The sequence below is a fragment of the Scyliorhinus torazame genome, chromosome 13 (genome assembly GCF_047496885.1).
Source record: "Scyliorhinus torazame isolate Kashiwa2021f chromosome 13, sScyTor2.1, whole genome shotgun sequence".
In the NCBI taxonomy this organism is placed as follows: domain Eukaryota; kingdom Metazoa; phylum Chordata; class Chondrichthyes; order Carcharhiniformes; family Scyliorhinidae; genus Scyliorhinus; species Scyliorhinus torazame.
In genome coordinates, this window is record NC_092719.1 from 67632333 (window position 1) to 67647297 (window position 14965).

The 14965-nt window shown below is 41.9% G+C and overlaps 1 protein-coding gene and 1 long non-coding RNA gene across 8 annotated transcripts in view; one reads left to right on the top strand and one right to left on the bottom strand.

Annotated features, from left to right (window-relative positions):
• eps8a (EGFR pathway substrate 8a, signaling adaptor) overlaps positions 1-14965 on the bottom strand; it is a 214449-nt gene that overhangs the window by 159005 nt on the left and 40479 nt on the right. The window contains exon 1 of one of the 7 annotated variants that reach the window (XM_072471715.1): positions 13114-13242. The exons of 5 other annotated variants lie outside the window; for them this stretch is intronic. The gene's annotated coding sequence lies outside the window, so the exon portion shown is untranslated. Of the gene's footprint in view, positions 1-4110; positions 4130-13113; positions 13243-14965 lie in introns of those variants that run through there. One more of the 7 variants, XM_072471716.1, reaches the window with a different exon arrangement.
• Positions 1-14965, top strand: part of LOC140388087 (uncharacterized) — an 83189-nt gene that overhangs the window by 37203 nt on the left and 31021 nt on the right. The window lies entirely within an intron of this gene.

Consider the following 14965-nt stretch of genomic DNA (forward strand, 5'->3'; position numbering starts at 1 on the left):
CACCAGACTGACTCTTAAGGTGTTCATCACATTTTTTGAGTATTACTTCTATTTTGGTGTCGTCTTCACCTTCTAAGTAATTAAAGATTTATCTCGCTTCATGCCCTCCTATTGAGATTAGTAGTGCTATTTTTGTTGCGTCAGAGACCGTGCTTAAATCATTAGCTGCGATAAATATGTGGAATATCTGTTCAAATCTTTTCCAGTCATAACTTAAATTACCGGTTGTTTCCAGCTGCCCTAGAGGTCCAATGAGTCCCATAGTTAGTCGCCGAGGATCCATTTGCTGCGAAGTCTTCCACAGTCGAATATCCGGTCTGAATTTTCTTCTCTATTTGTCTAACCTAATCTAACTAGTTCTGTTAAAGCCACTCGCTGGTACCATGTTTTGTTACCTGTGTGGTAGGTAACGTGAGGTCTTCTGAATCTCGACGAATAAGATTCGAACTCGTCCAGTAGTAACAAAAGGTTTATTGAGTAACTATAACAATATTTACATGAGTTCTTTAATTTAACTTTGATACTAGTGATAAGGTTAACAATATCTAACTACGGTAAATATACGTAACTCCACTAGCCATCTGAACTAGTCTACTATTGCTCTGGTCACAGTGCACCCAAGAGAAAGGGAGAGACCCAATGTGGCTGTCTTTTATACTCCTGTTGGTCCAGCCCTCTAGTGATCATGTGGTGCTACTGATTACACATTAACCCCTTGTATACATGCACACATAGAGATCACTACAACCACGAGTCTTTCTGGGAGCAAACAGGTTAGGAATTATAAGTGTGGTGCCCTTCATATACGACATGTCAGTTGCAGTCACCCCAGGGTTTGACTTTTATTGGGAAAAAGAAATGACTGATTTTAAGCAACTCTTTCGATACTTGTTAAAAATACATTTAGAGTACCCAATTCTTTTTTTCCCCTCCCATTAAGGAGCAATTTAGCCTGGTCAATTCACCTACCAGGCACATCTTTGAGTTGTGAGGGTGAGACCCACGCAGACATGGGGAGAATGTGCAAACTCCACACGGACAGTGACCTGGACCCGGATCCTCAGTACTGTCTCATGAAGTAGGGGGTAATATGTTAGGATGGATAGAGGACTGGTCAACGGAAGGGAAACAGACAGTAGGGATAAAATGAGACCTTTTCAAGTTGGCAGACTGTAACGAATAGCATACAAACCAATGCTGGGGCCTCAGTGATTTATAATCTGTACAGAGGCAGGGTACTATATCTACGTTTGCTGACTGTTCAAAACTGAGCAGAATTTGAGAGAGAAGGGCACAATAAGTAAATAGTCCAACTGGGGAAGGGGCAGTACTGACATGGTATTGGGGAATGAGCCCAGCCAGGTGGTCAAAGTTTCAGTAGCAGAGCATTTTGGGAACAGTGACCATAATTTAGTACGTTTTAAGGAACTGTTGGATAACGGTAGTCCTCAGGTGAAGGTGCTAAATTGAGGAAGGTTAATTATAACAATGTTAGGCAGGAACTGAAGAATCTAGGTTGAAGGCGGATGTTTTGAGGGTAAATCAACATCTGGCATTTGGGAAGCTTTCAAACATCAGTTGATAGGAATTCAGGACCGGCATGTTCCTGTGAGGAAGAAGGATAAATATGGAAAGTTTGGAGAACCTTGGATAGCGAGGGATATTGTGAGCCTGATCAGAAAGAAAAAGGAAGCATTTGTCAGGGCTAGAAGGCTGGGAACAGATGAAGCCCGTGAAGAATATAACGAAAGTAGGAAGGACAAGGAGTCAGGAGGGCGAAAAGGGGTCACGAAAGTAAATGGCAAACAGGATTGAGGAAAATCCCACGGATTTTTCTATGTATATAAAGAGCAAAAGGATAGCCAGGGAAAGGGTTGGCCCACTCAAGGACAGTGGACTAAATGAGTATTTTGCATCAGTATTCACCAAAGAGGACTTGGTGCCTTTAGAGGACTTGTTGACTTGGTTGTTGATGAGTCTGGGGAAAGGTGTGTAGATAGTCTGGGTCACATAGAGATCAGAGAGGTGGTATTGGGCGTCTTGAAAAAACTAAGGTAGATAAGTCCCCAGGGCCTGATGGGATCTCCCCTAGAATACGGAGGTAGGCAAGGGAGGAAATTGCTTGGTTCTGGACAGGAATCTTTGTATCCTCACTGGCTACAGTTGAGGTCCCAGAGGACTGGAGAATAGCTAATGTTGTTCCTTTGTTTAAGAAAGGTCACAAGGATAATCCAGGAAATTACAGGCCGCGAGCCTTGCGTCAGTGGGAGGGAAATTATTAGGAAGGATTCCTCGAGATATGACATACTCCCATTTGGAATCAAGTGAAGGTCTTAGCGAGAGGCGGCATGGTTTTGTGAAGGGGAGGTCATGCCTCACTAATTTGGTCATGTCTCACTCACTTGGGCGGACATTTTGAGGACGTGAGTAGATAGGCGGCATGGTAACACAGTGGTTAGCATTGTTGCTTCACAGCGCTAGGGACCCTGGTTTGATTCCCAGTTTGGGTCACTGTCTGTGTGGAGTTTGCACATTCTCCCCATGTCTGCGTGGGTTTTGCCCCCACAACCCAAAGATGTGCAGTGCAGGTGGATTGGCCACCCTAAATTGTCCCTTAATTCGAAAAAAATGAATTGGGTACTCTAAATTAAAAGAAATCATTTTTTTTTTTTTTTTAAATAAAATAAACTGGGTTTGCTCTCACTGGAATGATGGACGTTGAGGGGCGACCTGATAAAGACGACAAAATTATGAGGTGCAGGGACGAGTGGATAGTCAGAAGCTTTTTCCCAGGGTAGAAGAGTCAACTGCTAGGGGACATAGGTTTAAGGTGCAAGGGGCAAAGTTTAGAGGAGATGTGCGAGGAAAGTTTTTTTTAAAAACAGAGGGCAGTGGCTGCCTGGAACTCGCTGCAGGTGGTGGTCCTGGAAGCAGGTACGATGATGACATTTAAGAGACATCTTAAACAAATACATGAATAATATGGGAATACAGGCCCCAGAAGTGTAAAAGGTTTTAGGTTAGACGGGCAGCATGGTTGGCGTAGGCTTCGAGGGCCGACAGGCCTTTTCCTGTGCTATACTTTTCTTTGTAGAGGCTGGAAAGAGATGCAGACAGGTTGTGTGTCCAACAAGGTGGCAGATGTGGAGAAGTGTGAGGCTAATCAGTTTGTAATTTGGAAATGAAAATAGCATGAAACTTTGAGGTTGATGTTCAGAGAGTTGGGTGTACTCGTAAAGAACAGAAACATGTTATCATGCAGATCTAGCAAGTAATTCAGACAATCCAGCAAGCAATTAAGATGGCCTTTATATCAAGGGGATTGGAGGACAAATTAAAGAAGTCTTCCTAAAATTGCCGGGTTTTGGCGAGGCAACACTGGGAATACGGTGTGCTGTTTCGGTGTCCACATTTCAAGAGGGAAATACTTGCCTTGGAGGTACAGAAAGGTACACCACATTAACTCCTGGGATGCAATTGCTGTCCTATGATGAGGGGCTGTGTAAATTGTGTCTATATTCTCTGAAACTCTGAAGAATGAGAGGTGATCTAATTGAAACATACAAGATTCGAAAGGGACTGAACAAGGTAGACTCCGAGAGGCTATTCACCATATCTAGGGAATCTAGTACATGGTGAGATAGTCTCAGAATGAGATGGTCAATCATTCAAAACTATAATTGAAAAAATATCATTGAAAGGATTGTGAATCTTTGCAATTCTCTAACCAGAGGGTCGTGGGTGCTCAATAATGGAGTATTTTCAAGGCTGAGATAGACCTTTACTCTGATGAATTAAGGGATAAATTGAGTGGGGAGTAAGGTGGAGGTGAAGATCAGCCATGAATCTACCGAATGGTAGAGCAGGCCCGAGAGACCAAATGATCTATTTCTGCTCCTATTTCAAAAATCAATATTTTTTAACCAACAGGGAATTTCCAACAATTGTTAGCAAACTTCAATATGCATGCTTTGGTTACTACTTAACACGAACACTATGGTAAACAGTTAGACAAATTGTTATGTTTGGTCATGGTGAGACTGGAGTACATTAGTCAGATCAAATTTTGAACATTCTTCAACAAATCCACAAAGGTTGATGAAAACTCACAGAACACAATACTCGCAAACCCCTCTGGCATTTGGATTCTCACGGATGTAATGTTCCTAGTGGGAGACAATAAGCAAACTCTAGTGAAAGAGAAGCTGCACTGACCCAGAAAGGCCATATCAAATCCTCTAATTAGCTTCAGTCCACATTTTTCCTTGCCAAACCTAGACCCAACAGGAATAGAATCTTGAACCGTACTGATCATCTCAACATCCTTACAATAAGGTGTCATCTACATCAAAGTCAATGCATGCGATGGTGAAGGATCACAATCATTTTCCAAGAACCCCAAGCTTTGTATCTGAAGCCGAATGATCTACTGGCCTGAGAAAACACTACCTCCTGAATCGCTGCAAAACATGGTTCAGCCATTGTGACATTTTTGTGTGGTTCCTTACCATGAGTCCAAACCTGCAATGTTTTCCAAATTGGAACACAGTTGGGAATAGATATCTCCTTCCATGACGGATCAGGACATTAGGCACAAGGAAGAAAAGGGGGGGAAAATCTGATGTAGGTAATAGCTTGATCTGACACGGAGGGATTCAAGTATTTATTTGCAGCGAGAAGTTAAAATAATGAGCAAGAACATATTTGAAGATAATTTAAAATACTGAGCAGTTATTCATTTGTATAGACAACAAAGCGGTTCGCAATAATGCAATAAATTCAAGACAACCATGAAGAGGGAAATACTAAGACAGGCTGAACTCAAATAGAATCCGGTTTTAATAACAACTGCTGAAAAGCTTTGCCACATGCAATTGTAAATTACTAAAACAAAGCTTTGCCCCAAGTGTTTGGGGTGGAGTAGACATTGAACATCTATTAATTTCTACTTCAATCTGTGGACACAGAGAAATTAAGTTTGGTTATAAGTTTCACACTTGGGGTGCAGAGGAAAGTCCCAAAAAGGGTGCCCCTCATTATCATGAGAGACACAAGGAGGGAGAAACATTCAATTAACTGGTTGGTTTCCATGCAATACCACTGTTATTTCTCCATTCAGAAATGAATCAGATACTGGAAAGACTTACAGCAAGCAATTAACAAACATTACTGTAAAGGGTGAGTGTAACAAATATTTTTGAAATGACCCACTTTGGAACAGATCAAACATAACGAAACATGGCTGATTAATCATCCTTAGAAGCAGTACATTTCAGAAGAATGATTAATACATGTGGTTCTCATTTATTTCAGAATACAAGCGCTTGATTTCACATAATGCATCAACGTGCCTCGGTGGCAGCACTCTCACGCGAGTTAGACGGTCAAGGTATAAAGCCCATCAGCACTCCCTATCCCATCCTGCTTCAAGACTTGAGTACTTAAAAAGTAAACTTTAAAAAAAACAATTAGCATTGCTTTGTCAGAGATCAGATGAGACTCAATCTGCCTGTTCAGTGCACCTGAAACGAGTCTCATGGCCATTTTCCAAAAAGGAAGAGTGTCCTTCCACTTTCTGGGATTGCTTACTGCAACAGAATATCAGATCCAAGTGCTTAAGAGGACTGACATGATTCCCTCAGTGAGCAATTTAAATTTAAACAACTTTTCACATTGCACAACTGGACACTTGATTGGGTAAAACATGTCAAGTGCACTGCATATAGAATTGCTCAAGAACAACCATAAAATGTTCCAAAGGAAAGGGCAAACTTTGAAAAAGTTAGTAGACTTCAGGACTTGTCTGGATAGAAGCGTTCTTCTTATTGATCTCTCCAAAGATAGTACTTCATATTGACTATGCGGATTTCAGCCCATTCTTGTATCCTCCTTTCCCTGCCTGTCATATGTGGTGGCAAGAAAAAAATTCTATTCTCTAAACTTGCACTGGGGTGTGAACGTTATTTGAATCCCCTCCAACTTTGGGCTGAATGCCCAAGTTGAACAACTGAAATTATACTTTCTAGCTCCATTTTCATTTCCCTCAAATGCTGGACTCAGGCAACAACACTGGAAAACACCCATGTCCTCAAAAAACAACAAAGAATATTAGAGAGGAAGTGAGAAAAAGGCCTTGAAGGTACCAGTCTTCTTGCCCTCTCCAGCACCTTGTAACTTCTGACTATCCCAATATCTAACTGTAGTCATTTTATTTCCCCCATTGGCCAGACTGCGTCACCATCCTAATTATTTTTGCCCAATTTCAAAAGATTTTAATTCCAAACACTGCAAACCTCTGCTTCAAACACAGTTCCATTATGAGATGCAGTGCAGACTAAAGTGGAACTACAAAAAATGGGTTGACAGAAAAGACATTAAGTATTTTTGAAGTTTTTTGGACAATGGTATTTGGGGAGAAAGTTGCTAAACATCGCAGTAGAAGTACACAGCAGACAGGTCATTCACCTACTGTACAAATGGCAACTTTTCACAACAGCAATCTAATAACAAAATCACACCGTACTGCACATAGCTTTGTATAGAACCATTGATGTCCACCAGAAGAATAACACCACCACATTTCAAGCCAAGTAAACCATCTCCCCTACCAAGGTGTACCATATCCCACCAGCTGACTACTGGATCCACAGCCCCATTATAGCAGAACAAGCAGCACTGACTACAAAGCTTGGATATTTCCTATTGGGTGGGCAGGCAGACAAGATGACCAAACTATCCAAGTTCAAAGATGAACTAGAACAAAGAACAAACAATACAACAGCGCAGGAACAGGCCCTTCAGCCCTCCAAGCCTGTACTGGTCATGATACCACCCTTGACCAAAACCCTCAGCCATATCCCTCTATAAAATAACGTATCCCTCTTATGAAAGATCAACTGAAAAACAAATAACAAATGAAAAGTAAAACAAAGCGCGGGAGTGTCAGAACCGATTTAACAGCCCAGCTCTGGAAGGCAGTTAAAACCACTGTTGGATGTTGAAAGACCTTCTTCAAATGGCAGAGAGGTGTAAAACAGAAATTACAGATCACCAACAATGTGATTAACTCCTAACTGCTCACTGACAACGCAGAATCGCCGAGCAGAAACGTATAGCCAAGTTCCGCACACGAGTGCGGCCTCAACCGGGACCTGGGATTCATGTCGCATTACATTCATCCCCCACCATCTGGCCTGCGAAATCCTACCAACTGTCCTGGCTTGATACAATTCACACCTCTTTAACCTGGGGTTACCCCATCTCTGGATCTGTAAAGATTTAATCACCTGCTAATGGTCGCATTCCTAGCATTGTTTGGCATCTTTGAATTTGTCTATGTGTGTGTTTCTGGAACAGACCTCTCCATTCACCCGAGGAAGGAGCAGCGCTCCGAAAGCTAGTAACATCGAAACAAACCTGTTGGACTTTAACCTGGTGTTGTAAGACTTCGTACTGTGCTCACTGTAATGGCCTCGCACTTCAAGGACAATTAAGGAAATGCTTCATTTGCCAGGGGTGCCCACATCCCATTAAAGAATTTTTTTTAAAGCCCTAAGTAAACAGCAAAGCATGCAATACAACTTTGCTCTGAAGATATACATTTCAATTAAAGCAATTTGTTCAAAAATGTTTAACATTGAATCAATGAAATGCAAGTAAATAAAAAACTATCTACAAGAGCTGATTGACACGTCCTACAGAAAAGGTTTGAATTTATATAGCACCTTCCACAACCTCAGGACCCACCCCCCTTGCTAGAGTGCTCTTTTGGAAGGGTCGGTGCCAAATGGCCTCTTTCTGCAGTGTAGGGAGTCTATGTAATGCAACAGCTCCCCAATTTCGAGTGGGATTTGAACTCCCAACCTTCAGACTCAAGAGGTGAGAGTTTTACCAACAATGGTTGACCTGCACAAGCTGGATTATTGCTAGTGGCTTTCTAAAATAATCCAATTCCCAGTGATGCAGTGGTTGCACATCAAGCCATATTTGATCTCAATCGTTTACACCAAGAACAATGTTACTAAAATTCTCAGAAATAAATTATAGGGAGTGAAATGTGAGAGAAAAAAGGCAACGTATTCTGCTGCTACTTAAAAAATGTTTGAAATGTTCAGTCCAGTAATTTTGGCTGGCTGACCTGGGATTGTGCCCAGCTCATAGCTAAGCTATAGAGCTGTGGTTAAAGGATGCTCAATCAAAATATTACCCGGTCACAGTGCTCCTAGAATGCTTTTTTCCCAGCCATATTTTGAAAAATGGATGTTATCAAATCTAGCTCAAATGCTAACAAATTCTTCAGAGTCTTAAATCAGAACAGAGTCAATGGTAATGGACCACATGCTAATGGGGAAAATTTGCAGTGTACCCCCAACTATTAACATTACAAAGATTACAAAATGTAGCAGCTATCACTTACTTTTCAATCATTTTATTTTTTTTGAAAAATATTTTATTGAGGCATTTATGTATTTACACATCAAACACATCTACAAAACAAAGCAAGCCAACAGGGCTGCAAATAGCCAAATCAACTAAATACCTAACACCCCACCAGCCCAACCCCAACTCCCCAGCTCCCCTATCTCCCCATTTTATCCCCCACCCCCCTCCCACTGTTGACATCTTAACTGTTCTCAAAGAAGTCGATGAACGGCTGCCATCTCCAGGCAAACCCCTCCACAGACCCCCTCAAGGCAAACTTTATCTTTTCCAGCCTGAGAAACTCTGCAGGTCACTCACCCACACTCTTTGCAATTATTTTCTATGATCAGTGGCACAATGGCACCCAGCCATAAGTTGCAATAAGAACATTATTTTTTTTTAAATTAATTTGACTCCAGTGGTCAATGGAGGCAAGATCCATAGTAACAATACTGGAATACTGAAGGACAAATTAGACTCCCAAATTTTGAATCCATGCTCTAACACCCTGGTTCAGGAAGAAATGGTTAATTCTGCACTTTAAAACTAAAAGATCCCATGAGAAAACTGAGAAGTGTTCCTAGCAAGACAAGGCCAGGTTTAATATTTGTATTTCATAGGGCAGCACGGTGGTGCAGCGGGTTGGCACTGCGGCCTCACGGCGCCGAGGTCCCAGGTTCGATCCCGGCTCTGGGTCACTGTCAGTGTGGAGTTTGCACGTTCTCCCCAAGATTGCGTGGGTTTCGCCCCCACAACCCAAAAGATGTGTAAACTAGGTGGATTGGCCACACTAAATTGCCCCTTATTGTAAAAAAAAAAAAAATGGATTGGGTACTCTTTAAAAATAAATTATTTCATACTGATACTTTGGATTCGTAGATTGCTGCGATTCAACTGCAACATCTTAGCAAAAACCTAATACCTACAGGACTTACACAATTGAAATCTTGATTCTGGAAAGGTCCCATCAGATTGCAAAATAGTGAATGTGATGGGCTGAAGCTGGACAATGTGGAGCCCATGAGCTTCAACTGCAAGAATAGCTGGCACTACAGTCTTAAAAGGCACAAATGAAAAAGCACAAACAAAATAAAACACCGCAAATTTGAACAAGACCAACCATGCTGCACTACAATCCAGAGACTCGAGACAGTAATACTCAGTTATTGAATACTCCATATACGATTGTGCATTCTGCTAATGCACATTCTCCCCATGTCTGCGTGGGTTTCACCCCCACAACCCAAAGATATGCAGGTTAGGTGGATTGGCCATGCTAAATTGCCCCTTAATTGGAAAACAAAAATAACTGGGTACTCTAAATGTATTTAAAAAAAAGATTGTGCAAATGCTACAATGAAGGGCTTGTTCTACCCAGTCGGGATTGCCAAGTCAAACCACCGACAAATTAACCGAGGGTCATATGCCCTGGAACATAGAACATAGAAAATACAGCACAGAACAGGCCCTTCGGCCCACGATGTTGTGCCGAACCTTTCTCCTAGATTAATCATAGATTACCATTGAATTTACAGTGCAGAAGGAGGCCATTCGGCCCCCCGAGTCTGCACCGGCTCTTGGAAAGAGCACCCTACCTAAACTCACCACCTCCACCCAACACCAAGGGCAATTTTGGACACTAAGGGCAATTTATCATGGCCAATCCACCTACCCTGCACATCTTTGGACTGTGGGAGGAAACCGGAGCACCCGGAGGAAACCCACGCAGACACAGGGAGGACGTGCAGACTCCGCACAGACAGTGACCCAAGCAGGAATCGAACCTGGGACCCTGGAGCTGTGAAGCAATTGTGCTATCCACAATGCTACCGTGCTGCCCTGAAGAACAAATAAATCTACACTATATCATTTTACCGTAATCCATGTACCTATCCAATAGCTGCTTGAAGGTCCCTAATGTTTCCGACTCAACTACTTCCACAGGCAGTGCATTCCATGCCCCCACTACTCTCTGGGTAAAGAACCTACCTCTGATATCCCTCCTATATCTTCCACCTTAAATTTATGTCCCCTTGTAATGGTTTGTTCCACCCGGGGAAAAAGTCTCTGACTGTCTACTCTATCTATTCCCCTGATCATCTTATAAACCTCTATCAAGTCGCCCCTCATCCTTCTCCGTTCTAATGAGAAAAGGCCTAGCACCCTCAACCTTTCCTCATAAGACCTACTCTCCATTCCAGGTAACATCCTGGTAAATCTTCTTTGCACCTTTTCCAAAGCTTCCACATCCTTCCTAAAATGAGGTGACCAGAACTGTACACAGTACTCCAAATGTGGCCTTACCAAAGTTTTGTACAGCTGCATCATCACCTCACGGCTCTTAAATTCAATCCCTCTGTTAATGAACGCGAGCACACCATAGGCCTTCTTCACAGCTCTATCCACTTGAGTGGCAACTTTCAAAGATGTATGAACATAGACCCCAAGATCTCTCTGCTCCTCCACATTGCCAAGAACTCTACCGTTAACCCTGTATTCCGCATTCATATTTGTCCTTCCAAAATGGACAACCTCACACTTTCAGGGTTAAACTCCATCTGCCACTTCTCAGCCCAGCTCTGCATCCTATCTATGTCTCTTTGCAGCCGACAACAGCCCTCCTTACTATCCACAACTCCACCAATCTTCGTATCGTCTGCAAATTTACTGGCCCACCCTTCAACTCCCTCATCCAAGTCATTAATGAAAATCACAAACAGCAGAGGACCCAGAACTGATCCCTGCGGTACGCCACTGGTAACTGGGATCCAGGCTGAATATTTGCCATCTACCACCACTCTCTGACTTCTATCGGTTAGCCAGTTTGTTATCCAACTGGCCAAATTTCCCACTATCCCATGCCTCCTTACTTTCTGCAGAAGCCTACCATGGGGAACCTTATCAAATACCTCACTAAAATCCATGTACACTACATCCACTGCTTTACCTTCATCCACATGCTTGGTCACCTCCTCAAAGAATTCAATAAGATTTGTAAGGCAAGACCTACCCCTCACAAATCCGTGCTGACTATCCCTAATCAAGCAGTGTCTTTCCAGATGCTCAGAAATCCTATCCTTCAGTACCCTTTCCATTACTTTGCCTACCACCGAAGTAAGACTAACTGGCCTGTAATTCCCAGGGTTATCCCTAGTCCCTTTTTTGAACAGGGGCACGACATTCGCCACTCTCCAATCCCCTGATACCACCCCTGTTGACAGTGAGGACGAAAAGATCATTGCCAACGGCTCTGCAATTTTATCTCTTGCTTCCCATAGAATCCTTGGATATATCCCGTCAGGCCCGAGGGACTTGTCTATCCTCAAGTTTTTCAAAATGCCCAACACATCTTCCTTCCCAACAAGTATTTCCTCGAGCTTACCAGTCTGTTTCACACTGTCCTCTCCAACAATATCGCCCCTCTCATTTGTAAATACAGAAGAAAAGTACTCGTTCAAGACCTCTCCTATCTCTTCAGACTCAATACACAATCTCCCGCTACTGTCCTTGATCGGACCTACCCTCGCTCTAGTCATTCTCATATTTCTCACATGTGTAAAAGGCCTTGGGGTTTTCCTTGATCCTACCCGCCAAAGATAGTTCATGCCCTCTCTTAGCTCTCCTAATCCCTTTCTTCAGTTCCCTCCTGGCTATCTTGTATCCCTCCAATGCCCTGTCTGAACCTTGTTTCCTCAGCCTTACATAAGTCCCCTTTTTCCTCTTAACAAGACATTCAACCTCTCTGTCAACCATGGTTCCCTCACTCGACCATCTCCTCCCTGCCTGACAGGGACATACATATCAAGGACACAACAGGAACTGTAAACGTGCCCTGTGGCTAATTTGTAATGGAACAGAAGTGGGTCCAGCATTAAATTCTGGATTATACCACTTCGAACTCTTACCCAATCCAAAAATTACTGTCAGTTAACAAACTTGCCATCTATTCTCTTACATATATTCTTGTAGTATATATATGATTTTTTTAAGTGTTCTACTCATTAATCAAAGGTTATGCATAACTGGTTTAAATTAAGTCACTTGACTCAAAAGGTACCTTTTGCAGAGACCTAAATTTGCATTTTCAAACTTGGACATACATTGGTACCTATAGAGTTAAAACTTGAAAGCACATTAAATAGGATTAAACCAAAGTTTTTTTTTTTAAATGTTAATGTACCCAATTCATTTTTTTCCAATTAAGGGGCAATTTAGCGTGTTCAATCAACCTACCTTGCACATCTTTGGGTTGTGGGGCCGAAACCCACGCAAACACAGGGAGAATGTGCAAACGCCACACAGACAGTGACCCAGAGCCGGGATCGAACCTGGGACCTCGGCGCCGTGAGGCAGCAGGGCGAACCCACGATTAAACCAAAGTTTAGTTGCAAGTACACAACAAAAATTCAGGCATGATCAACATGTACAAGTGACTGTGACAAGTAATTCCACATATTAAACTAAATTTAGCTTAAATGCACCACAGGACATTGTAAACACAAAACATTACACATTTCTGCAAAAGCTAATTTAAAATTTGATTAATTTATGTAATCCAGCAGAGCCAGGGATTTTTTAAAAAATCAATAGCACATTAAAAACATCAAGTCTCTTTTTATTTGAGCAAATATAAAAATTTGCAGTGTTAAAATTTAGGCTAAAAATTCTGTTTTTTACAAATAAATACATTACCTTAAGCTTCAAATTTTGACATTTGTATCTGCTGTTAAATCTTTATTCCACATTTTGTGCAAGCTCCTCTCCTTGGGCAAATGAGCAAGAGGCAAATGTTTTCAATTTGATGAGGCACACTCCTCGTCTAAAGATATCAGCAGGTAGCTCTGTAAGTGACAAGTTACAACACTAGCTACCGTCAGAAAGAGGTTATCTATGGATTAACATTAACGCTATTAAAGAATGGGCAACTCTGTACAAGCAGTTGCTAAACCCTCTAATTAATCTCAGAAACATCCAGGAGCTGTAACCACCCCACAGCGTATTATAAGCCAGCAGCTACAACCACATGCCAGGTTAAATGGCTCGTCACCAGGGCAACACAGAGTGAAACAAAGGTGGAGGTCAATTTAGAACACGTCTTCAACAGAAAATATAGCACCACAGAACAACTGCAACATGACTAGCAGCAGTCGTTCTCACTTAGAAGCCAAAGCTAAATCAGTAACTTTCATGACAGCAACGAGAGTCAGATCCGCATTCTCATCGTCAGTGTTTACCACTTTTGGGAGAAAAGTGGAAGTCTTGAAATTTGAATGCTGTTTAAGCGTAGCCTTCAAATAATTTTCCTGCAACTATTCATGAATAAAAACTTATTGTACTAATTCAACGATAAAACAAATACCAATTACTTATGCTGTGACTGATTGATTGGTGCTGTCACTTTCAATCACGCCAAGTACCTTCCTTGGCTGCAATCAATTCAAATGTTCATTATCAAGGCTTTGCACCTTGCTCCTGAATATCTATAGCTAGACAAATCGAAACACAACAAAAGAACTTCAGAATCTTCAAGTCAAGATAAAGTGACAAATCTTGAACCAATCACATTTTTCTTTCAATTCAGATTAGGTTTTCTACAGTACTATTTTTTAAAAACAACTACAAATCACTCAGTTGACCATTTGGAATCCCATTTCCTAATGTACTACACCAAAGTTAATGGAATGTTTTACAACCAAAATATAAATTCTCTGAGCAATTGTCAAATTATTTCAGTGATCAATTGTCCGAATATAAAATCTCATGATACGAATAAACTCATCAAGCTGACAACAGCAGTGCTTTACCAAACCAATCTTGAAAATTTCAATTTGCACTACGTTTCCCCATTTAATAACTTTATCTACTAATTTTAGAATGATAAACAAAATCCATATGCCATCAGCGGTTTCAACTACAATGGTTAAGCAGCTTTGCACCATATAGATTAACGACTTAGATGAGGGAGCAGGACATTCCATATCCAAGTATGCAGAGAAAACTCAAGTGGGAGGCAGAGTGAGTCATGAAGCTGGTTAGGAAGTTACAAAATGGACATTGCCATTCGCAGATTCAGCTCATGGCAAGACACAGGCAGCAGCCAGCATCAATTGAATCGTACATCACACAAAAGATATTACTTCTCTTCCCCCCAATTAAAGGGCAATTTAGCATGACCAATCCACCTACCCTGCACATCTTTCGGTTGTGGGGGTGAGGCCCACACAGACACAGGGGAACGTGCAAACTCCACACAGACAGTGACCCAGGACCAGGATCGAACCCGGGTCCTCAGCGCTGTGAGGCAGCAGTGCCAAAAAATACGACTTAAAGGGGAAGCTAGAGCAGGAACAAAATTAGTGGGAAAATGCAAATAATCCAATGTATTGTTTTTTTAAGAATTAATTCAAGGGATGTCCAGGAGAGCATTTATTGCCCATCTCGAATTGCCCTCAGGAAGGTGCTGGGGAGCTGCCTTCTTGAACTGCTGCAGTCCACATGGTATAGGTGAATCCACAGTGCTGTCCAGGTTCAGCAGCAGTGAAGG